Raw genomic sequence first — 23,408 nt, forward strand, 5'->3', positions numbered from 1 at the left:
TTGGCTGCAGATGGATTTCAGACACCAATTACATGGATGATAAAGCACTGGCTTTTCACAACAAGGCTCTACAGTTGAGCCCTTTCCACATACAGCTGCTGGCCAACTGTTGGTTATTCAGAGCAAAAAACTCAGCTTTTCCACTGACAGCCAATCTGAGCCTCATCTATAAAGTCAAGCCCTGTAGATCAAAACAGACTCAGTTCTCGAGTTTTCTGTGCCAAATGAAGAATCAAAGAACACCAAATGAAGGGCAGAGAAGGCTGTACTTAGAAATGCAGTGCAGTGTACAATCACTTTCTGCTCTGCGAAAGAGATGAGCAGGACAATAAATGGCACTGGTCTCTGCAGGCAAAGACAGTTCTCTTTTACACTAGTGTCATATGGAGAAACTGGATTACCACACAATAACAAGTCCAATAAACACAGATTATGAGTGTAGGATAGAAAGTAATTTACCACTAGATTAATCCCAGGCATTCCTCTTACCTAGGCTGCATTAAAACAGGAGCATTTATCTTTCCACCCTATTGTTCAATGTGTTTCATATCCTCTGCTACCCCCAGAAAGAACAGTACATGATTTTTTTTATGATATTCTATTTACTTTTTCTATTCTATTTTTTTATTATTTTCTATTTACTCTCTACAAAATAACAGTTCCACATGCAGCAGATGAAATCTAATTGGCAAGACAATACAACAGTATTTTTAAGTTGCTTGCATTTTCACTGGGAGAAAATGTGAATCTAGGACTTGAGCACATGAAGTAGCTACTCTCAGACAATCACACAGAGTACACCTTACTTTGCCAGCCAGGATCTGAGGTCACATCAATATAAGACGACTCTGAAATATAAGGCCAAATTAAATCTAAAATATTGATTTGGGTGTACAGATATTTCTTTAAAAATATAATGGCCATTCAGTAAAATACACTGAATGGAGAGAAGTGTTATATACTTATTGAATTAATAAGATTTTAAAATTATTAAAATTTTAAAATTCTTAGTTCAGTTAAACTTTGAAAGGATTGTGTAGTTATCTTGGAGGAAAACCATTTATAGCTCCTCCCATTTCACTCAGCCTTCCTAAACTCATGCTCTTGATATTAAATAGGAAGAAACTAATGTATAAAACTTCAAATAGAGAAAACGTTTTCCTTATTACCTTAACAATTTGATGGCAATCACTTTTCAGAGCCATTCCCCATTAAACAGGAATGTATTAAAGGTAAGTAGGTATTTACTCAGAGGCAAAATTCAAATAAGTTAGATATTAAAAGGTCAAGATGAAATTATTTCATACTTGGATACTTATCTAACTAACTGGAAGGTAGAATTTGTATTCTGAGGAATTCTGAATCTCCAGTAGAACAATAAATTAGTTCGTTTAGGAAGCAAAATTCCTCAGGTCATTTGTAGAAAGGGAAAGACGTTTTGCCCTAGCTCTTTGTTAAAAAAAGAAAAAATTCTATTATGTTAGGTGAACCAAACTCTGCTACTTATACAGATTTCCTGCTGCCCGCATGGTAAGCTCTGTCCTACAGCTCAGCTTCCTGAAACCTGTAGTTCTCTTAAACTTAGTTAGGAGTAGGAAGTGAGGAATTCTATTTAAACATAATCAACATTTTCTCAGGTAATATTATGTTGAAATAGTGTGGACAGGTACATTCCCTCCAAAAGTTTCTCACCAACCCTATGTCAATACCTAAAATTTCTTCATGCCTGACATAAGAACATTTTAAAGCGCTAAGAACAAATTCACCTCAATTACACAATACATCTAAACCACTGGACATGGGACACATTCTCATACTGAAAATGTCTCATTCAATGGCTACCAACCCAAAAATTAATTCTGAATCTTACCCAAAGCTTCCTATGTAACGACTCACAGTCTAGGCTTGGTTGCTCCATCTGTTTAAGAAAATGAGATTATAACAAGATGGAAAAAATAAATTTAATCTTGCTATCCACAACAAAAAAATCAACAAAAGAAAAATTTTAAAGTAACTATTGTTATTAATTGCTATGCACAAATAACACATTTCATGGGACCAGGATCTACAGCACATGGCTGAACAGACAGAGAACGTGTCAAAATACTAATGCACTTACAATACACCATATACAGAGACAACTGATATTTTTTGACTCATAATTTTAAAAAATTACTCTGTAATTTGAACATTCTTCTTTTTCTTAACCTTTTTAGCAAGGAATCATTCAGAGATAAATGCAAAATCATCTTAACTGAAACAATACTTGCAATTTAAGACCTATATCATTATTTCCCTCCATATATATATACACACACACACACATAGACACACATATATATGATTATTTCCATTTACTAAATGAGAATACCCCAGGATCACAAAAAGTAAAGTAGAAACAATAGAGTAGCCCATATATTTTATTTATAGTATAAAGTAATATGATCAGCTTGTACAGGAATAAACATGTTAAAACATTTATGGTATTATTCCACAATTGGCTGAACAGTTAATTGCCTTAATCAGTTTATATGATATTATCTGATTTTTTTTTAATGGCAATTTTACACACTGAATATTAGTGTTCTTAAAGAAACAAAACAAAATGCTTTAACAGCATTTCCTTCTAGTGCAAGCTAGCACAAATTTAAATATCTCCCAGCAGGCTGCAGAGAGCCCTGTTCGATGCTCGTGTATTTCTATTGGCTTCCATTTGATTAAAGGAAAGTGCTTCCCTATAGAAGCAAAGTAGAACAATTCCTTGGAGTATTACAGCACCATGTTCTGTGCCTGTGACCACACAAGGATTCAAAAGAAGAATGATACAGTGTTCTTTTCAGAATAGCAGATTATCTAACTTTGAGTAATGACTATTTAGTGAAGATTTGTATTATTTCCATTTTCTAAAGCTCTATGCATAGTTATCATAACGGTTCTCTTTTCAAGATAAATTTAGTTTCGAAACTTTGGTTTTCTATCACTGGCACTATTTATACTCTTGGGATAAAGGAGATGAAGTTGCAAGCATAAAAAGCCAGCCATTACCCATTGAAATAACTGTCCTAAACTTCCATAATTTTGCAGAGGAGTGATTAAAAAATAATGAAACAACACAAGTGTTCAGGTCTCTAACTTGCTAAAGAGGCCTAAGTTCTCAGGAGTGTTTGCAGTGTGCAGGCATGAATCTTACTTTAGGATCCAGGAACTTAGAGCTAAGGTAAGAATGCAGCAGAATATGAAAATAATGAGCCTTTTGTTCTTTTTGTGCACATATCATATTTTGAATTTAGAAAACTCTAGAAGCACGACAAAGTCTACACATAGTAAGGATATTTCATTAGTCTACTATAGGAAAGGACGGAAATTACCATAGCCAGGAAATTGGTGATGTGGTTGCTAAAACTACTGGAAGACTTCACATTGTATAGTACAGAACAAAATCAAACCCATACAACAAAATTCTGTAAATTAGGTAGATTTTAAAAGCCCAACAAAACACCATCTAAGTAAATGGAACTATTTATTTACAGAATAAGCTAAAGGTAGCATGTGGTGCAAAGGAAGCTGAGTCATAATTTGTGAGACTGAAATAGCCTAATGTTTGGGGATAAGGTCTAAAAGATTTCTGACTGCAGCAGTCTAGAAAAAGAAAGCCCTTACATGTTTATTTTCATATTGCATCTCAAGAATCTAGCATTAGAAAGTGTCAAAGATGACAAATGCAAATTATTTTCCATCTTAAACTTGACAGTATTTACCTTTATAAATGGTGCAAAGGAAAACACAGTGCTGTGAGGATTAATGTGAGCCAAGTCTGGAAGATGCTCAAGAATCTGGCTGTCATAAGACACGAACTTCTTTCATCCTGAGAATTACCTACATGCTCTCCATATGTGACAAGGTCACCAAAATAAATATTTCATTATAATATCTGTGTAAGGATTATTTTAAACACTTAGTGTATGTGTATGTAAACAATAAATAACAAATTCTGAACTTCCAGTAAAATTTTAATTTTTAGAAATTTTGTGTTACAAGCTATTGTTTGCAAGGCTTGACTGCCTTTATTTAATAAGGTCTGCTGACTGTATAAATTGCAGTGAACAGCTTAGCTGAGTAATATGGCATTTTTGTGGCTATGATTTTAACTAGTTAAGCCATGGAAATAGATGACAGCTACTTTATTTTTAATCTTACTGTTGGAGAAAAGCTGTAAACTTTTTCCTTCCAGAAATAATCCACAAACTGATTGCTGTCAACTGCTTGCTGGAGGGAAAGTCTGTCAACCAAGGAGGGTGGAGACAGGAGAGACAAGCTCCCTCTTTCCATGTGTAAATACCTTTCCACAAAATGGAAGCAGAAAATTATAGAATCTTTGTAAATTAGGGATCTATTCTGTGTGAACCTTTAAAAAATGTTCTTTGTAGTATCCAACACTTTTATTCAGAAAAAAACTATGTCTGACTAGACTTTGTTATCAAAGAGACATGATGTTATTCAAGTGTTCTCAATGAAGCCCTGTATCTTTGTTCCTTAAAAATGAAAGCATATCTTGTAAGAGCTGATTCTGGATTCTGAGGGATGTAGTCTGCCCTTTATAAACTTCAAAAGCATTTATACCAAAACTCAAACTCTTAGCAGATTTCTAGGTCTAAAATATATTGGTCCTATACCATTAATTTGCAGAACACGTACCTGGCTTCAGGTGTAATGAAGATCATTAGTGTCTACAAGGAGTTTTTACCTTGTGAACACTATACAAATGCTAAATTATGACAAGGACAGAAGTAGCCCAGTTTATCTCCATCCAGAAGCTAAATTTTTTGCTTGTATTTGAATTACCTTATTAATTCATGTCAAAAACCCAGTATCTCTACTAACTGATACTTTGCCATTCATCAAAATAATCCAAATCCCTAATATCTCACTTCAATTCTTTTTCAGCTATCCACTGTAAGATCCCATTGTAAATAAATACAACCTCAGAACATATTTTTCTGTTGCCAATTTAATGGAAAAAAAAAAGTCTACTCCTTGCAGTTTACTAAAAGTAGAACATGTTTTTTACCTCTCAATTTCTGAAACCTTGAGTTTCTTTACTTGCAGAAACTTACATGACACAAAATGGTTGGTTAGCAATCTGGAGAACTGTAGTAGGACAAAATATTAAATCATTTTCTCCATTGTTCTGCAGGTAATGTGTAACATTTTACTTAATAACTATATCTGCACCTTTTATAACCTCAGTGGAAAAGGATTTGCTCTGCCTTTCCAAGTTAAACAGATGTACAGTGTTAACAGGAAATTATAGACAACAACAAAAAGACAAAAAACTAAAGCAATTATTTTTCTGAAATTCAGATGATTAGCATTTATGCACTTACATTGATTTTGGAAATAAAAGTAAAGGCTAGAGCTGCACACTTGCACAGGTGCCCATTCACAATTTTTCAATTCCCACCTATTCACTGCAGCTTGGATGCCAAGGGTCACTTCTCTCCAAATTCTGGAGGCCTTAATACCACACAGAGAAGGAAAATCCTCCCATTTTTCTGATGGAGTTACTGCAGAATGTCAATTCAGAATCAAACAGCAAAGACTAGATTGCTTCTCAAAATCAGTTTCAAGGTACTAAGTTGTAAGTACAATTAGCTCATCACTGTCCCTAGGACACTATATCCTCATTTCATGGAGAAAGAAAGAGAATCATCATTTTCAGTATTTTAAGTGCTATCATTGCAGTATTCTGTAAATGGAAAGCCATTTGATTACAAAGTTCCTTTTTATCACTCTTCTATATGCACACACACAAATAAAATATATCTTTTTTAGCTAAAAGCAAAAGTATCAGTCACTTGCTAAAGAAACGGAAAACTCCTTCTCTTCAAGCAATATTGAATGAATTTTCCTGCAGCAAAACAGCTTGATCCTAGACCAAACTTAAATATTTTGAGGCAAAACACAGAGCCCTGAGTCTCACCCTAGAAATCTTAAGCATTGCTTGACAATGAGGGTAGTTCAGTGTCTTTTCTCACTGCTGCTGGCAAAGCAGGTGAGTGTGAATAGCAAGAGAAAACATGGAACACCGAAGCAATTTTTCTCAAAACATCTTTTTGCTATTTGAAGGAAACATAAAAAAAACCCTTGCATTTTTTAACATAAGGCACACAATTTCTTCACCTGAATGAAAGACCATTTGGCTTCCGAAAAATCAGCTATAGAGCAATTAATTCACCTGTATTTTGCAATCAATTTCAAGTTCACATTTCAAATTCCCTGTAACTATAACAAGCCCAGAGGTTCATTTGACCTATAAAAAATGAGGTGGGGAACTAAATCTAATGCAAAAAAAAAATGCAGTGCCTCTATGACATGTAAAATAGTATCTTCCTTGTGTCAAACATATGGTATGAGTAATTCACACTCATACACTCAAACACAGACAAACAGACAACTGTCAGCTGGTGCACGTGTGTACACACACGTGCCAGTGCTATGAAATCAGAGCAAGGAAAGATGGTGAAGAGATATTTTTATCTGTTATTTTCCTGGTCACAGAGCAGTAGTAAAATTATTACTGATGTTACTAACTATTATTACTAACAATTACATTATTATTAATGAAGCATGAAAGTGAGGCGAAATGGAAAGTAGTGGAATTACTGGGCTCAGATGATTGTGATCAGTGCCACAAAATATTCAGCTGGGAACATTACTAATTGCGTACCCCTGTTGATATTGGGGCCATTTCCCTTAAAGACCAGAATAATGGGACTGAGGGCACCCTCAGCAAGTTGGAGAGTGTGTGAAATAAGGAGCAGTTGCGCTGCTGTTAAGTGGGACCTCAGCAGGTTGGAGAAATAAAGCTCGGCAGAAGAAAATACACATTCTTCACCCAGAGAGAAATAACTTTGTGGACTAGTAAAAGTCTTAGGACCGGCCAGGGGGAAAGAACTGAGCACTAAAGGATGGGGAATGTCCTAATGGACAAGAAGTTAAACATGAGTCAGCAAAGTGCCCATGTAGGAATGAAAGCCAACACTTTCTGTGTTAGGAAAAACAGTGTTAGGAAAGGCAGGATGAGAGAGATGATCCTGACCCTCAGCACCAGTGAAGTCATATCTGGAATATTGCCTCCTGTTCTGGGCTCCCCAGTACAGAACAGACATGGACATACTGGTGTACATCCAGTACGGCCATTCAGGACACAAAGATAAGGGTCTTGGAGCATCTGTCATTTGAAGAAAGGAAGGGAGAGCTGAATTACTTTTTCCTGAAGAAGGCTCAGAAGGGATCTTAATCAGTATTTAAAAATGCTTGGTGGGAGGGAGGGAGAAGCCAATCCTTTGAAAAGCAAATATTATGAGAAAGAACATTCAAAATCCACTCTCTCCAGATTTCATTAAGGAATTTGACATAGTATCACCCAGCAATTATTTACTGGGTTGGAAATACAAGCATAACACAAAAATAAAGTTGACACAAATGGTAAGTATTGAATGATAACTAATGGTAACTATTGATGACTAATGGTAACATATTGAACGGACTTAGAAATCGTTCTTCACACTCACTTTACCACGTCTGTAAACACGGTGAAAAGCAGAGGTGTTTTAATAAGAACTGGTTACAGGAAGCCCTCTTGACACTGGGGAGGTTCTTGCTAACTTACAGAAGAAATTGGAGGAGCATTTGCACAGGATTAGAAATGGGAAAAACTTTAGCTACTTTTCAAAGCCACATGATTACGAATAGCAGAATTTCTGATTATTTCTGTGATGGTCTCTTATTATTTATCTCTCTTGCATTTGAAAGCAACACAAAAAAGATAAATCACCCACCCATGTTTACTATTAACAGATTAAACTAACCTGGCCTATCTGTAAAACAAACTTGATATTCACCAGTGTCTGACAAAGTATTTTCAAAAGACCAAGTGGAGTATTAGCAGTCTTATTCAAGACTTTGAGCAAACACTTCAGGTACAAGGTTCAAATTCAGGAGAATCAAGTTACTAGCCTCTCTATCTTCCTATTTATTCTGTTTTGCCACACAGACTAAAAGGTGCTTGCTCTGCTTGTTTGATCCTAGCACATAAAAGCTGAGAAGACACATGATCGATGTTTATAATTTATTGAGGGCTACACGCCAGGAAGGAGTTGGTTTAAAATAACAATATAGAGAGATTAAAAATTAGGAATCAAAGAATATATTTAGGTTGAAAGTTCAAAGAAAGCTCTAAGCATTAGGAGAGAGGTTTTGAAATATCTTTAGAAACATCCAGAAAGAACAACAGGGCAATGTACTTAAAGGTAGACTGTGATGACTTTATAACTCAAGTTAGATAAGATTGCTGTTTAGCTCAGAAAGGTCTTTTCTTCAGTCCGGAATTACTACTGTGACCAACTGTTCCTGGTTCTGCTCCCCTGCTTCCCAGACTTCTTGCTTCACACTATTCCCACTAAAATTCAACTAGGGCTGTGAGAGAACCTCATGCCATTTTTATCCTTGAGAGAAAACAATCTTAAGACTTAAACTCCTACCCCTCTAGCTTAAATGTTTTTATGGAATATTGCATCAAAGCAGATGATTAGAAAACCTCCTTGAGATCAGAAGATTTAATCAGCACCTAAACAGAGCAGTGCACTGCAAACATACAGAAATGATATTACCTCTTTGAGTCTTCATTAAATATTTGTCCTCCTGGCCAGTTTAATGGATTCCTGCTTACTATATAAACAGTCAAAGAGAGAATTTGATTGTACTCCAAGCAAATACACCTCAAACGCTGTCACTATTCAGAATCATGTAATTTAACCTGTCTGTTAAGACATACAATTATCCCCACCCTTTATAACATGGTAACATGTTAATCATTGAACAACCCATTCAGAGGATTTCCATGGCAGTGGGTAAAGCAAAAACAGCTCCTGAAAAGACAGAGGGTGTATTCACATGTCTCTAACTACTGGCCAGTTGTCACATAATCATTTGTGTAGCAGCAAGTGAATATTGAGCAATGTTGCAGACAGCCAACTCTTCTCCATTCAGCTCCTTTCAAAGATGTGTCCATCACTAAACAAGCAGCACTCTGCTTTCCTGACCCAAAAAGCATGCTCGGCTTGTTGCAAATATTGAAAATGTAGGCGGGTCTGTCGTTCACCAGTCCCACAATCCCCAAACACAAGTCAGTACTGTAAGGCCAATAAAATCTGGTATGACCACATTTCCCCACCTCCCTCTGGCTGACAAATGATTTATTACACTTTGTTTTAGAAATTAAGCAAATGTTTTCCCAATATAAGTGAATCCAACGCTTGACAGCCAATTAAAAATTTACACTGGACTGAAATTTACACAGTGACATATATTGTTCAAACCCCAAATCAGAACTCCCATATTTCATTTATGACTTGCAAAGCCAAAGCGCTGTCCAGAAGAATGCCAGTTACACAGAAAAAAAAGTATTTCTATTTTATTGGTATCTCAGAACAAGAAATGTTCACTAATTAATAAATTTGGACCACTTTGTAGACTGGTGTCCATGACAGCATTTCCAGTTAGACACAGAAGATTTGGAAAAGAAAACAAATTATTCTCCTGTTCCAAGTTCAAAGATGAACTCCACTTTTATTGATTGTCATTTGACCATTACCATCTCTTATTTGGTGATAAACCAGATTCTCAACAACTGAATCTCTTTTAATTGGTTGGTTATAGTCTACACCAAGGCTTGCGCCTTAAATGCCATAAAAATGCTGTGTATGTGAGTGTGGTTTCATTTAACAATGACCTGCACTCTTGGATCTGACAGAGTCTTTATTTCCAAATGTTTTTCCCCACCTGACTAGTCTCCTTTTAGATTTTTGTCTTTATTTCTGGCTTGTGCTTATTTTTGTCTCCCTTATTTTGTTGCTGTAGAACAGTGATGTGAAAACTACTGCATCCAGGCTTGCTTTCAAAGTAAGCATATTGAGTGGCTAGCCTGGCTCATATGTTCTTGCTTACCTCACAGATTTCTGTGTTATTATTAGTTTCTTCTACTAGCATAGCAGTCTTTTGCCACACACATACACACATTTTACAATAAGCTCACAACTTATGAAACTTGCAAATCACACATTCTGTCAAAGCACACAAATTCCTTAGTTTCCTCATTCTGAAGCAATGTACAGGATCCTTCTATAACACTTAACATCTTCTTTATCAAAAAGCAGTATTTTTACATAAGTGGAACAAAAAATTTAGTAATATTTGCCATTCACAGTTTGGTCAAAAACATGCTAGGCTACTAAAGCAACTAACCCCACTCTAAATCAGTTCCATTTGAAATGACAAAAGCTCAGTCTAGTTTTGCCAGCAACAAACCCAGTGAAATATATGAAAAGTCACAAAATTAAGTATTAATAACTTCTACAATATAAAACCATTATCTCATCAGGCTAAAGCTGTCATTTTGTATTTTATGATGAAATACCTGGCACATGAATAACACAAACATCTTACTGAACAGTAGGTCTCCCCAGTTCATCTCATTTAGCAGGCAAGCGTCAAAAACAAATACTCTATTGCCTTAGGGGCAGTAAGTGAAATTCTTGGAAGTAGCTTATGACATTTTTAAAGTTTTTCAGAAGGTGGAAATAATAAAAAAAGACATCACACAGATTTTAGTTGCTGTAGTTGAGGAAGTCAACATTTTCAATGGAAGTTGTGCTACCCCTTGTCCAAGTTTTCCCCACCCTGCATCTCAGAAAATACGGGTTTGTGCACACTAAAAACAAGGTAAACCAGCCTGGTTATTCTCAGTCTTTTCATGTGTGGCAAAAATAAGAGGACACATGTGGTTCTAAAGCACCATCCTTACACACCACCACCTTCAACTCTGCAAGAGATTTCAGGCTGTAATGTGTAAATCATTACTACATGCTCTAATAGTACTTTCTATTTAATCAGGGGAGAAGAAAACCCCCTCTAGAATTACAATAAATAACTACAGTTTTGTTTTAAATGAAATGATGTAGTTTATATCTGACCTGAGTTTCAGTCTTTTCCTAGTGGGAAATATAAATTCAGCATTTGGATACATAATCCTACAGCTCTCAGAAGAAGCCGACTCCACCGCGAACACTTTACATGATTTATAGCTCTCCTCCAGATTCAGATGACAAGTCTCGGCGGAGCAGGTGCAACGGGGTGTTTTTTCCTTCCTTCAGACATCATTCCCTCGTATGTAAATTAATTAGCAAGTCTTCCTCACTTTCGCGTAAGCGAGGAAGATGAAGCTGATGGAATATCAGCGCTCGGTTCCTCACGAGGAGCGGGTGACCCGGCGGAGGGAGGGAAGGAGGGAGGGATGCGGGGAGGGGGCTCGCTGTCGTTACTGCTGGAGCCACAGCGATTTCGACAGCGTCAGCGGCGATAAAGTGAGCCCGGCTCCCGCGCGCTTGTGCCAAGAGAGCGATTTTTAAACCACGGGCAGGATTTGGAGGAACCTCGGGGACGCGAAGCGAACACACCCCGCACGCCTCCCGCGGCAACCCGAGCCTTCCTGTCCCCCCTGCCGGCAAGTTGGAGCCGCCCTGCCCGCGCCCCCTCCGCCCTGCCCCTTCCTTCCCGGGCTGCCGGGGCACGGGGAGCGCGTCCCGACTCCCGTTACCTCCTCCGGAGCCATGGAGAGCCGCGGCCCAGCGGAGCGGAGGGGCCGGCGCTCCCCGCGCTCCCTCAGCCGCCGCGCCGCCAGCCGCTGGCACAGCCCGCTCCACATAAATGCATTAACAGCAGCCACATCATGATTAATTCATCAGTCCCAGTGACCAGGGGAGGAGGCAGGCGCGGGGGCTGCGGAGAGGCAGGGCGCACGGGACGGTCCCTTCTCCTGGAGTTCGCCCCGGCTCCGGGCCCCGCCGGCGCGGAGGGACGGATGGATGCCGCGCCCGGCTCCCAGCGCGGTGCCCGTGCCTGCCCGGCCTGAGGGAGGCGGGGTCTCCCCTCCCTGGACAGGGCACGGGCGGCGGGACCGCGCTGGGGGCCGGGCGGGGATGGCGAGGCAGCCGTGCGAAGTTGGGAAGGCTCCGCCGCACGGGGCGGGCGGGATGCAGTCCCCGCTCAGCGGGAGCATCCTCAGCTCCACGGGAGGGACATGCAGCCCCTCCTGGTCTCCGGGCTGCCAGCGGCCCGCCGGGTGTCCTGGCGGCGGAGCAGGGCCCGAGCTGCCGGCACGGAGCGGCCGCCGGGCAGTACAAGCAGCCCGGCCATCCGTGCGGCCGTGATCACGGCAGCAGGACTAAGCTCGTTTGCACAAATGTGTCCAAACCCCTCCTCAGCCTCGGTGAAAACAACTGCTCGGCCACGCGCCAGTTGCTGGAGCCAGGTTTTTCCGTGCCACACATCATTGGTGTCCATGTGAGCTTGCCTTGGTCTGCTGAGGCAGCGAGCCCGGCTCCTTCCCCAGTCCTCCGGCACAGAGCTTGGCTGCCCTGTCTTCTGAGGGCAGCGCCGACTTCTTCAAACACCATTTGCTAAACTAGCAGTACGCTGGACTTTGAGTTTCTTCACAGAAGTGGCACAATACCACTGTGATTTTAAGGGTTTCAGAACAGCTGTTAAACGTAGGAAACCCTTTGCATTTCTCTGCCTTCATTTTCCACTCCAAACATAGGTAGAAGTCCTCTAAGTCCACCATCCCCCTCCAATATTTAATACAAGGCGTACTTTACAACACCAAGCAAGATGCCACCTTAACTTCTTAGTCAGGTAGGTCCCTAGTCAGGAGATGAAATTTGCATAGAATGATGACTTATCACTTCCTTATCACTGCCTCACTTCATCTGCAAAACCATGTTTGCCTACCTATTGTCATACTCCAGGGGAATGTATTGGTATAGGATATTACCATGGTTTAACAGTTCCTTATTGATTGTGTGCCAGGAGCAAAAATCACCTCTTGTGGATTTTAGATTAGCAAAGAATCTCCAAGCTGACGCAGCTATATATAGAGATTGCCAAGTACCAGACAGAGTTCATAAGCTTTAGATAGAGAGATCCTCAAATTGTCACAAGACCTGATAGGTAATCATAGGCAAAGAGGTTTAAAGCTGTGTAAGGAGGAAGCAGAAAATAAATGAAAAATAGAGCAGTTTTGTGGGAAAAAATCATTTACATGACACATTAATTTTCCTTTTATATTATGCTCTAGATTTGTGTTGCTCATACACAAAAGAATAATTAACTCCACAGTTAAGGCTGTGTTGTGGTTTCCACTTATAGCGGGAGTAAAAATCTCTAGGTTCAATGCTTGAAAGCTGCATTTAGACTACATAGCACAATAGCACATAAGAATTACAGTTGAATTTTCTTCTAAAACATAATACTTACTTGCCTTCTACAGAGAAAAATCTTAATTGTCCTCTTTTTCGAGATTTTCCCATTTTCATCTGTGAATTCTGAAGGTTCCTGTGTATATTAGAAGCCATTCATCCTGTAGGAAAAGAACACAAATAAAGCTGATTTTGAACTTTTAAAATTAAGTAGAAATAGGGTAACACAGACTATCCACTATATTATTTCATTGCACTTGGTACTGGCATCCCAAGATAATTACATAATAGCAGATTGAATTGTTCTACTTACTTTTTGTTTTTTGAACAAAAAAGGATTTTATCAGAATCAAATGTTTCCTGCAAAAACTGATGTACTCATCTGAAAACATAAAAACATGGAACTTGATTAAAACCTCTGAATCACCAGTCCAAAACTCTGCTTTTTAGCAGACATTACCTAATGTCTACTGTAATCCAGTGCTTCATCTTAAAATCAGTTCATTTCACTCTTCCTAGTGAAGGCAGTGCCTGAACATGCACTGGCTCCCTGATTAGAAATTGTCCCATTTGTTTCTCTCCCCAGAACATTCTAAGTATTATTCTCTTCTGTTCACCTATTGCTATATTCATATACAACACTCACGTTTTTCTTCAGTTGAAACAGATTCTCCTTCAATCTCTTTCCGTAAATCAAGTTCTGGATTTCCCCTGATGATGTCTATGACCTATTACAATTTGAATTAGTAATTTTTAAACTCTGACAGATGGACAGAGCTTTATACATGACATTCCAGTAAACTCTTATTAGTAATGCCCACAATGGTCTCTTCACCCCCATTTATTACAGAACTCACTTGCCTGGGCAATTTTATTCACATGTCATCTTACTGAGAGTGGTACAACTATGTAACTATCAAAGTATGGAAAACTTCAAAGCTGGATTTCTTTTATTATTGTTATTTAATGAAGTACAAATTTATGTTTCTATGAAATGATTAACATCCTTGCTGATACCTTATTGGTATGAAAAGATGAATGCATAGTTCCACTACCACAACATCTGAAGTTATATGGATACAGATTCATTAAAAACACTTCAAGTAGTATTTATTTTTATATTGTGAATCAAGTCTCAGTGCTGCCACATCTACACATTTGGTCTTGGTGTATCTCTGCCTAAGTCTTGGGATGAAATCTCAATCACACAAAAATAAAAGAAATTCTTCTAGTTAATTCATCAGATCTAGGACTGCATTCACTGATTTTTCTCTGAGGGTTCACTACATTTGTCATGAAATCCTTAATTACAGCAGCTTATATTAAATATAAGCATACATGTGTCTAGGTTTATTTCTAGAAAATAAATCATATTGAAGGAAGAACACTGCACAATAGAATCAATCCTTATACAGTAAAACTAAAAGCAAATGATAATAGTACATCTCTATGAAATATCCCTGGCCTGAAGGCCATATGACATTTTCTTGATTCAAGGCCTAATATTCAAAGCTTGGTCATAGTTATTCATCTGTTAAGGTTCATGCAGTTGGTCTGATTTATGACTAATTCTAGCTACAACATGGAAACTGTGGATGCAGATGAATTATGATTATTTTTTTTTTCAGTCTGAGGCACAGACTAAAACTCAAGGCATAAAGAGTGTCTTTTGTCTTGATTTTAAACTAATTTTCAGTGAATTAAATATCTGACAAATAAGGGGGCAGGTCTACCTTTTGGAATTCAAAGCACTTGTGTTAATTAAGAGTGAGTTTGACTCAACTTTCCTCATTCTCCAAAGAACTTTTCTTCTCAGCCTTATAAAAGTCAGATTATGTAGACAAATGTGGATTTCAATATCTATAAAACTTATGGGAACTATATCATATAAAAGCTCAGGGCTTGACATAGGCAACCTCTGTTATTCAATAAAGTAACAACTCTGGAATATTCCAGAGAAGTGCACCTTCTCTCATGTTTATCTGGTCATTGAGGGTTGTAATTTCTGACATCTTAATTTTCATGAAATGACTTTTTCTTACTGAACTCAGAAAAGCTGTTAGAAATCCTTAGTAGCAGTAAAGCAATAGACACAAAATACTGATAGGACACCAATAACGTTGAAAGATGACAGACTTATTTTCTGAAAGAGGGGAAATTCTGTCATTCTTGAAGGAATGCTGAGGCATTCCAAAAAGTATAGATAATTTTTGAAACTGAAACATTTTGCTATATACATTATTTCTGATTTTTGAAATTGCCCTCAGTTTTAAATACCCTCACTCATATGTCATATGTGCTACCTCAAATTGTGGCAGCAGAGGCAGTGAAGTGAAGAAAGAGAGAAAATGGGAAAAATCACAGCAAGAAATAAGATGATCCAAAAAACCATATTACTCCAAATTGCTAGTCCAGCTGAGCTGTACCTTTTGCAGTCTCAGAGCAGACTGTAACTAAGATGCAATTTCTATTGTAGTTCTCTCACCCTGAAAACAGTCCAAAATGATCTATACAAAGCTAGGGCAAGCTGCAGACAAGGCTGGTGTCTACAGTGTACACCCTCTGAGCATCCTCCTGAAGCTGTGCAATTTGCTGAGGAGTAAAGCATGTTGCAGGCTTGCCCTTCAGAACCTCAATGCATTTCCTGCTACTGAAGGAACAGACATGAAATCAGTGGAAGGAAAACTCACTACACCACAATACTGAACCAAGACCATTATTGTTTTGGTAGCTCTGATGTTTCAGCTGAAATGTGGTTTATAATGCTGTAAAATTATGGGTCAGGTAAACCTCATTGCAGCTCTTGGGTATAGCTGTCCCTCTTCATTTAAGATAGATGTAAGAACTCATTATGCTCCTTTGCTGAAACAGGTAACTGAAATGACTTTAGTCTCTAAACCCCAAACACAATTACACATCTCTGTACAAAACAAAAGCTTGAAAAAGTCAGGTCAGAATGAGAATGAAGTGGGTGGAGTGGTTTTGCTGTTTTTTAAGAAGGATACAAATGAAAGTGACACAAAGTATGTAGGCTATGCATGTAGGACATGCATAAATATGGAGAAAGAGGAAATATGTAGAAGTTCATGTCAAATTAATGCCAAAGAACAGGTACCGAGGAGCAAATCTAGACAGATTTTGGGCTGCTGGCACAAACTGCCACGGGTTGAATCTCTGAAAAATAAAAAGCTTTTTCAATATGCATAATTTCCGCTATGCTCAAAGAAAGATTTTTTTTAATGTTGCTTCCTAGAAATAGGACTGCACTGACAAAAATCAATCTCTATTAACAGCTCCCCTATCTAATGGAAATAATAAAAAAACTTCCAAATTTTGACCAGCTGTTGGGCAAAGTGACAAAGCTGTGTGACAGAGTGACAGATCTCAGATGTAAATATACATGCTATTATTAAAGATATAAATCTCAGCTAGAAATATACATATCATTACTAATTGATTTTCAGAATTCCCACCCTGTATTTTCAGAGATGTGTCTTCCCTTAAGTTCCCTAAATATCATTTACACTTTGGGAGCTGTGACTGCTATATCCAGCTTTCAAATACCCCAAGGACCTGCTAAATCAAAGACATTCCTATACAGGAGAAAAATATTTGAATTCTCTATTTCTATATGAAGATTTAGGTGTCTGTAACCTCCCCAACACAGTTACATCCCTTCTCCAGCAAGTTCAGGAAAACAATAAAGAGGACGTAGGCAGGTATCTATCTATCTTTGCCCCCAGGTGCCTTGAAAGAAGCTTAGAAAAGGAGAGAGTCTTTTGGGGTAGTGGAGTGAAAGTGGCTTGGAGCAAGAAGTGAAGAAATACTCCAATGCCTTGTTCAAGGAAATAAGATTTTGTAGTTTTTTGTAAATAAACAGCCATACAAGAGGACCTAGCTTTACAAAAGCCATCAAGTTTTGACCCACTGTTAAGCTCATCAAAGTATAAGTGCGCTCCTGACTTATAAAGACCAGGAAACAGTTATCTCAAATTATCTTTCCCAAAGGAAACTCTGAGAGTAATCCACATAGTGCAAGTGATTCATTTTCTCAGTGCACATGTTACTTCTGACTTCATTATTAATCAGTGGCTTTTTTCTATATCTGCAAATCAATGAACAAACTTAAGTGGAAGATGCAACACACTCATGAATGAAGCAAAAATATTTAAAATGTCCACCTCTGAGCTCTCTAAATCTCACAGTATCAGTCAGGACTTACAAAATCCTTAAGGTTAACACCTAAGATTGGAATGCATTTTTTTCACTTTGCTAAATAAATGCACAGTACACTGTAAAATGGTCACATAAGGACAGTTTAAAATAAACACACATTCATATCATGTGCAACAGCAAAAAGAGACATCTTGCAGAAGACAACAGTGATTGCTCAAGTGCTCAATACACAAAAATGGAATATTTCACATGCTGGAACTGATGAAAGGTCCAGTGCTCTGTCTCTGGTGTGCAGTTCATCTACATTCCTATCTTTGGCCAGATGGTTAGAGGCTGTAAGTGAGTGTGTGTACAAAGTGGTCCTTTCAGAACATCCTCCTACCTTCATTAAAGTATTAAAAGTATTATTTTCTGAAACAGATTTTCTACACAAACCTGTCATGTTTCGTAGCCATGCATGGATTCAATGGAGGAAGAACAACACAAGCAATGATTTACCCTTTCTGAAGAGGAACTGTCACAGCTCCTGAATCTTCTGTGCACCACATACAGCACCCGGGCTTTCCTGAGAGGTCTCTGATCTAATTACTCACCAAGTTCAACCTGCTTAGCTCATGAGGTCTGAAAAAATCACAGCCTGATGTGAAGCAGCTGGGATTTAACTCTCATTTATAAAATTTAATTGGGAGATTTTTTTCTTTCTTTCCATTTTTTACACTTCTTCACCCTTAAAATCTCATAACTTCCCCACATGCACGTACAAACACACAAAACAAAGAGTAAAAGCAAACCACAACAGTCAGTGAAGTTACTTGCTATAGAAATGCTGGTATTAGCACTTCAAAGTGAAAAGCTATTTTAAAATTTAACTGCCTGGCAGATGCAGCAGATATAGGACAGGGACCAAAGAGAGGTAAGGAGATAGGGAGAGTAGGAAGAGGAGAAAATAAGTGGGGAAGGGTAGGAAAACAGATGAATGGTGCATTAATTAAAGGTAAAAATAGCCAAACTCTATGCTGGCAGTGACATTTTGGCAATGTGGAATCCAATAGCAAAATTCCAATTGAATTCCGGGAAATCTGGTTTTCACTCTGTATCAATAGTTTTACTCTCATGTACTGCAATGTATCAACATAATTCCTCAATGTATTTATCTCCTTTTAGTTCATTCTTGCCAATAATTTATTCTACAGTGATTCTACAAATTTTGTAAAGGCAAGAAGGAAACTAACCTTGACCACTGAGTTTTCAGTATTACATTGGAAAATCAAGCTAGTTACAAGCCTGTTAGTTTTTATGGCACAAATTGCTATTCACACAGATGGTATTATACAAACCATAAATAGTCATTCATCATATATTAAACTCCTGTATTTTGAAGGAACAGCTACAAAGTTTCATCCCCATCATTCCTGGGATTTGTTATCATCTTCTACACTGTTGAACTCCAGAGGCCATGATGATTTCAAAGGGAGGGATTTAAAACCATCTGTTTAGTCTGTAATGCAAGATATATGGGATGGTTAGTCAGTCTACACTGATGCACAACTGATTATTACTGAGGATCAAAAAATATTCATGGAAAAGCGTTGTACATACAGTCAGTCTGATTGCTGTGGTAACACTGAATAACCTGAGCTGGCTCATTAAATCCATCCATGATGGAACTTTTTCTGTTTCAGTTCTTTAACAATAGTGGTAATAATCACATAGATAAGTCATTAGTCTATTACAACTCTTTTTAATTTGCTCTTAGATCCATTCTGAACAGAGTTCAGGCAGCGCTGTTAAAAAGTTACTATCCCTGCCACTGTTATTCCAGGAGATTTTTCTGATAAAGGGCATTACAGCAAATATGAAGAGGTACACTCTTCATATATACATCAAAATAACTTACAGGACCACCTTTGCCTTGATATCATCAGCCCATTGTGTAAGCACTGTGTGACACCACAGGTTGCTTTGAAAGAAGGGAGATGGATCCTTTCTCAGAGCTCCTAAAAGGTGCAAACATTTTACAGTGGGGAATCAGGCTCCATGAATCAAAGCAAAATTTTCTTGGCATATGGACCTCTAGGATCAGAAAAAAGTTTATAACTCCAAATGTATGACCTTGTGGAGAAGCTCTGAATACAGGGAATACCAAAGGGTAACCCATAAACTTATGGGGTCATAGTTGAAGGACTGTGCTTTGCACTTTATAAGGACTGAGAAAAGATGATGGGCACAATTCCAGGTTAGGGTTTTTTGCAGATGATTTTGTGTCTTTTTAATAGACAAAAAAATGAGAACCTAGTCTATTAAGAAATAAGAAATTCCTTATCAATTTAGTGTGTTTTCTGAAAGTTGCATTAAAGTTGCATAAAAAAGGAAACTTTCTTCCTATAGGTGCACAAGGAATGTTGCATGAGGATTTTATTTATGCAAACATTAAGGAATGGTTAGCATGTTCTTATCAGGATAGAAACTGACTATGGCTTTAGACAGTAGAAGAAACAGAAGAGACTAACACTAAGAACTGAGTAAATCTACAGTTTCAAGTGTGTAGTCATACCAATCAGCCATATGAAACAGAGACTGAGAGATGATTACATTAATCGTAGAATCATACCTTTATGTTACTCACTCCATCTTTTATGTGTTTTCTTGTACTTCTCCATGTTGGTAAAGTTCAGACCATTTAAAGATCCTTTATCCATATGGCTGGGTTAACAGTTCTTTAATTAGATTTCTAAAAAAAAATCTGTGGTTTTGCTTTGTGGCCTCAAACTTTGAATTCCTTGGCTGAAAAAAAGGCTTTGTAGCAGATAAGTTTCAGGGAAAATACATTTAAAATAAAATGCACATGGTTAGAATAAAGAAATTTATCTAAACAGCCAATTATTTAATGCATAAAACCACGTGGCCTTCATTTTCATATATGTAGCTGTAATCATTCTGGATTAAATAAATCGGACTAAATGTAGAATATAGAATATGTTTATTCTAAAAATAAAATTATGAAAAAATAATACTTGCAAGACTTCTAGGTAAGGTACTTACACTTTGTTCAGCTCTCAAACTTCTTTATAGGCTTAGTCCATGTTATGGAAGCCTAGAGACTGAATCTGCCGCATTTCCTTAAATGCACTGCAGGTTTCAAAGCTAAGAGTTCTCAACTCTAGAAGTCTTGCTTTCACATTGAACACATTTTCATTTGTTTACATGTATATCACATCTCTGTCTGCATTTGTAGAAATCAGTTGAGACTTTTTCATTGAAACCATTGGTCACTGGAGGTGAACAAGGAAATACACACATTTTATATTGAGGAAATGACAGTAATTTTAAAAAGTGTGGCCCTTGACTCATTTAGGTTTTGGTATTAGGTCTCTAATATAACCTAGGTATTAGGTTAATGTAGTTTTTGAGGTTTCAGTTGGATGTTTTTCTTGGTAAGTATATACAGTAATTGGGTTATTTTAACACTTCAGAGCACTATGGAATATTTTAACTAAATAGAATCCACCCCTCTTGACCTCTAAGCCACCAAAGACGCTTACTCAGTGATGATTTCAGTTTTTAAAAGAGCAGGTTAACCTTAAAAGAACAACTTACCATACTTGTCAAAGAAAAAGAATTCACTTGAAACAAGAAAATAATGGTATCTCTTTTCTTTTGATGTTAATTATATGCTTTGTTGTTGATTCTACTGTCAAATAATAAACATAATCCTCTAGAGACCGACCTGGCTTTCAGTTTGGGATACATAGTTCATGTTACAGTCGATTCTTTAACATCTGTGCCTGTAACAGTGGAGACCTGCTTAATTAGACTCCCCTCCAAAAACCACAAAGAATAATTGCATTCCCAGGTTTTTAGGTACCACATAGTGTTCTGGATGCAAAACTAAACTCATAGGAGCAAATAAACCCTCCACTACTAATATTTCATAGGTAAAGGCTACCATGCATATTAACACAGAAATAATGGATCTCTTTGCCTCAGATTTTTTTGCAGACAGATTTAATTGCTTATTAACTCCACAGGTAGAGATAATTACAAAGATTTAAACATATGCCTTCCATTTTGACATATCCAACCTAATTTTGGCATTTCCAAACTCTCATTTTTCAGACTGGCTAGTGCCTCAAAACCCAGCTGATATTGAAGTGGTAACTGTAGGTACTCATCCTCATTTAATAAATACAATAAATAATTATTAGAGCAATATTCTTATACTAAGGTATTTTAACTGTATTAAGCACACTTAAAAACCATAAATATAAGTAGTAAAGCTTTAATTTTACTTTGGTTTTTTGTTTCTTTTGTTTTTTTGTTTGTGTTTGAGAGTTTTGGGTGCTTGAGAGTTTTGAATATGCAAGGCTGTTGTCTTGTGTATTGACAGATGAAAAATCTCCAACAAAAGTAGAACTCTGACTTGAACTAACTAAAAGACCGAGTTCAAATGAACGACTAAATGGCCAAATGAATGACTAAATGAGATTATATTGACAGAGGATATATTGACCCTGTGTTTTACCAACAGACACAGTGTCTGTCTCGTGTGTTTTGAGCTGAATAGAGGAAAGCATCTTCCCAACAGGAGCTGTGCACTGCTGTGATGCAGAGTGCTGGAGCTGCTGAAGCTCTGCAGCTGCCTCATGGCTCATGTTTGGCTCATGTTGCTTCAGAGAAAGGGCAGGAAAAAATCACTTTTGCCTTTAAAGTCTAACATTCATTTATCTAACAGTGGAAGAACCAGCCTCAGAATTTTTGCTGAATATTAATGACCAAAGCTTATTTTTTAATGATGGTTTTTAGAAAAATTATTGTGTACCCTATTTTTCTGTCTGCTGAGGAAGATGTTTTGTTCAAGTAGTAATGTGGGTAATTTAGCTCAAGTTATTCACAGAAGTTTATTTCATGACATATGCAAAATCATGATCTAAAAAAATACTCAGACACTTCAAGAGAAAATTTTTAGGAGTAGATTCCTCCTCTACCCCCAAATTAGCCAAGTTACCAAGGATAAACTGATTATTTCTCCTTGAGATGATATTTAATTTATGATGCCAAGCACATATGCCCTGGGGTTGACAATGACTAGTAATATGACATTTTCAGGAATATAACAGCAGTTAGACTGTTACCAAGATGCATTGAATACAATGGGCAATTATGGTAATTATGTAGCTAATCACTAAAACAAAGTGTACTGAAGATGCATTAGTTATTTCATTTATGTACATAGAATCTGAACAATTTAGAACTCTTGTCTATTTAGAAAATGGGAAAACATTCTATCACTCTGATTCTCAATGCATATTTTAGAACAGTGTCTAAATTTTGTTGGAATATGAAGGAAAACAGGAAGTACTTCCAAATATTTGCACATCACATTCTATAAACAAGTATCTCTAAATTTTCATCATTTCCTCATAAGTGCAGTAACTTTCAATAGGATAGAATGTGATCTACACTGCAATTCACATAATAAGACAAAAGGAACCAAGATAGAGGATGCTGGAGTAAAGCATCTAAGCTGAATACACAAAGCCACTGAAGTCAAGGCAAAAATTGCTTCTTGTACATGGAAGCACCAAGGCTGCTTCTGGACCAAGGGGCCTATCAATAACAAATTCAATCTCTTGGGTTTCCACACACATATGTATTCCATATATTTTTCATAGCAGTTTTGCTTTTTAAATATTTCATAACTTGAAATAACTTCTTCTTACTCATATTTTATATGAAAGGGGAAACCCCTAATAGAAGAGTTTATATAAATTAGTATGTCCCTTTTAGGTATTTGTTTATTTTGCAGTGTCTAGAAGTTACAAAGTACAAATTAAGTGCTTTTAGAAGAGAAGGGTGTGCATCTTAAAGCAGTAATAAACATTCCTGAAGTTTAAGGGGGAGAAGGAGAGGCTTTTT

General features: G+C 37.4%; 1 protein-coding gene across 2 annotated transcripts in view; it reads right to left on the minus strand.

Moving 5' to 3' along the window:
• Positions 1 to 23,408, minus strand: part of LOC132076474 (heparan sulfate glucosamine 3-O-sulfotransferase 1-like) — a 93,998-nt gene that overhangs the window by 31,009 nt on the left and 39,581 nt on the right. Inside the window, exons 4-6 of one of the 2 annotated variants that reach the window (XM_059477551.1) lie at positions 13,963 to 14,044; positions 13,630 to 13,698; positions 13,375 to 13,477 (exon numbers count right to left, since the gene is read on the minus strand). The gene's annotated coding sequence lies outside the window, so the exon portion shown is untranslated. Of the gene's footprint in view, positions 1 to 11,033; positions 11,274 to 13,374; positions 13,478 to 13,629; positions 13,699 to 13,962; positions 14,045 to 23,408 lie in introns of those variants that run through there. The other variant, XM_059477552.1, reaches the window with a different exon arrangement.

The sequence above is a fragment of the Ammospiza nelsoni genome, chromosome 8, assembly GCF_027579445.1.
Source record: "Ammospiza nelsoni isolate bAmmNel1 chromosome 8, bAmmNel1.pri, whole genome shotgun sequence".
Classification (NCBI taxonomy): Eukaryota; Metazoa; Chordata; class Aves; order Passeriformes; family Passerellidae; genus Ammospiza; species Ammospiza nelsoni.